Below are 3,453 nucleotides of genomic sequence, written 5' to 3' on the forward strand. Positions count from 1 at the left end.
TTTAAAGTTATTTAATTTATTTTGTCAAGTTTGATTGAAGATCTACATCTGTTAAGGATCGTTACTTCATTGCTTATTGCAAGGTTCATATGATTAGAGGACCAATCTAATTATATTTTCTTGAATCATAGTTGTTTTATGACACTAAAATAATTATGACTAGTGGTTGACCAAAACCTATGGTTAGGCTATTAAAGCTATGAACTTTAATGTGTGTGCATGTGTTAGATGACCATTCTATGCATGATTGAATTCTTATGACCATTAGGATTAATAAAGATCAAATCTTGCCTAATACGAACTTAAGACTAAGAATTTAGATAATTAATTATATGAGAAATTTTTAATTATCTTTATGATCACTAGGGTTAGATTCAGACCAAGAATTAATCACTGTAGGAATTTGTTAATAATTATTAAATATTTATTACACATTAGTAATTAATCATATTATTAGAGATGTAATCTGATTTGAATCAAAGTACCCAAAGTGATCTGTTTCCAATCTGTTTATCTTGTTAATTGAATTATTGACTTATATCTATTTGAGTTTTTATAATCACTCCCACCCCCCTTTATTGCTTTCGTGTGTTTAGTGTAACCTATAATACAAAATTCTAATATTAATTCACTACCGTTGCTCAAGTGTCCGACACATTTTCTTGCCACAACTATATTATTTCACGATTATGTACACTGCCTAGTATGTGACAGCTAGTTGAAATATAATCAAATTTATAAATTTAAAACTAGTATTTAAAATACACATCGGAGTGCATCAATTATCTTCTTCAATTCCATTTCCGACATAAAATTTACGTATACATAAAAGTCGCTTGAAATCAAATTTCTTGTAAGAACCCCTAAATGTGAATCTCCACCGCTTGAAATCGAATTTCTAGTAGTGGAAGGTTGATATGGAATTATCGATTATCATGTGAATAGTTATCATCTTCAGCTAGTGTTTTCTTTAGTAGTTAGTATGGATTCCAATTCTGTGACAATTGCCAAAATTAGTTCAACTATTACTCATATGATCAAGCATTCTTATGTTCATATACATATATGTTAGACCTAATGTAATTTTTATAAGTCAATACGTGCAAATAAAGTTTATAAAATTTAAGATGCATCCGAGATATCACAAAAATCTTTGATATGTATAAATCATAGTTAACAAACAAAAATGTTAGTCATTATACATTACTAATATTTGGATATATATGATCTGAGTAAATATATATTAAGTATTATTGTTTATAGATGAAACGTTAAACAAAGAGTACATGTGATTACAAAACCATGAATATAAAGAACGTAAAAAATGGAGCTTACAATTATACGAAGAAAATGAGAATATAAATGGACATCACATGAGCCATAATTGTAAATTTAAAATATCAAGCCGTGTTTTGAACCGCCTATACTTCGAATTCGAGATTTGAAATTGATTTTAGTAGGAAGTAATAATATACATAAGCGTTTGATAAAATATATTTTTTCTCACAAACCGAAACCCAACCACTTAAAAAGAACTTGGGTTAGAATCTGCCACATCGCTTACGATCTAACCATTTAATCCCAAGTGATTCTAGTTCTAGTTATTGGATCAAAAACACCCCAACTATAAATACAACCCCTTCGCCTATCTCATTCCTCACATCTCTCTTCCCCCCCCCCCCCCCAACCGACCACAATCCTTTGCTTTCCTCTCTCCGTTTTTCGGCGAGTCCCACCACCGCAGCCACCGGCATGCACCGCCAACCGTCGTCGACAGCCGCCATCAGCCATAGGCATGTAACGTCCCATTTTCACAATAAAAATTTTCATTTATAATTGAGATAAAATACTATTTTCTTAAAAACCCCAAGTCAAGAAAACATATTTATTGAAAGTACATTTTTTACAAAAATCATAGTATCCTAATAAATGTGGAACACCAATGCTGCTTATGTGTAACACCAATCAAATTTAGGTTAAAAATAAATTGATCAATAATCGTAATTGGGATGAACAAAGTGGTAGAGATTGTACCAAGTGATAGCACTATTGCTAGATCAGGACCATTATACCCTTGATACAAACTAATAAACAGGTGGAAATCTAACCTTGGTTTTCGAAACAGATTCACCACGAAACTAAGAATTAGTTGTCCAAGTTCACCTTCTAATTTACCAGTTAAGAAATTAGAATAGCAGGGACACGAAATTATTCTGAAGTATCACAGAATAATACAAACTTTTGAGAATCCAAGAACTGACTTTTCATTCTCAATTTCCAGTACATAACGTGAAACAAAATAACCACTCCTCTACTAGTTCCCACGATCCTATTTTAAGTGGACAACCAACTAACTGTTCTGATAAGTTCAAATTAAATAACAAAGACATAAAATTAAAACATGCTTTTTTTGGAATTAAAAAGTCGTAGCTTGTAACTGAATCAAATTGATCCACTTCTGATTTGAGCCTGGTGGTGTTGGGTCAATGGTTGGAGCCTTCCTATCATCCTCCCCCTCTTCAGAAAAGTTTGTCCCCAAACTTGGAATTGGCTCATCGGGGTCAAAGTAAGGTTGTAGGCCAGCTACATTAAAAGTAGCAGCAACGCCATAAGTGTTGGATTAATGTCTAAGTCCATAACTATAATTGGTAAGACTTGACCCGAACCGGCATGGTCCATTTGGGTTGCATGGCATCGAGACAATTGGATAGACAAGATGAGGAAAAAGGATACTAGTGATTTATATTAATATATTATAAGTTCTAATATATTAATATATAATCATATTATTTAATTAGTATTGATCAAGAATTAATTTATAATTAATTAAGTGATCAAAAGGAACTAATTAAATATGGACTCTAAGATATATGTGTGTGATGGGCCAAGTTCATTTAGGTTGGGCTAAGCTTTCATGGATAGTCCATGGAGTGTTTAACCCATTGATCATATGAAATGAAAGGTCATGGGTATTAGGGTTTAACCCTAATCTCCACACTATATAAAGATGTCCTTGGTTGGTGAAATGGGCACTAGTGTGTGTACACAAAAAAGGGCAAGGCCGATTTCACTAGAGAGAACCAAAGTATCCTTATTCTCAAGGTTATTCCAAGTGTTCATGGTGTTATGTGAACCATTTAAGGTGTCACACTTGGGGCACTAGGCACTCAAGCTTCATGAAGACAAGTTACATAAAAAAAAGGTATGTATTCTATCTATTTTATTACCCAAGTATATGATATGTGTATGCTAGTATAGGGTAATATCTTGGAAACTTCATATTTGCATGTATAATAGAGAAAACATAGATCCAAGGTATTTAGGGTTGTATGTGCACCATAGGATGTTGTAGTATACTAAAACCCAACAGTGGTATCAGAGCTGGGCTTGTTTTCTTGTTATACTTGCAAAAATGGCTGAAAAATCGAATTTTGTTGCTGTCTGAACAGCAGA

Source organism: Lactuca virosa, chromosome 8 (genome assembly GCF_052849685.1).
Source record: "Lactuca virosa cultivar CGN04683 chromosome 8, Lactuca_virosa_CGN04683_v6, whole genome shotgun sequence".
Lineage (NCBI taxonomy): Eukaryota > Viridiplantae > Streptophyta > Magnoliopsida > Asterales > Asteraceae > Lactuca > Lactuca virosa.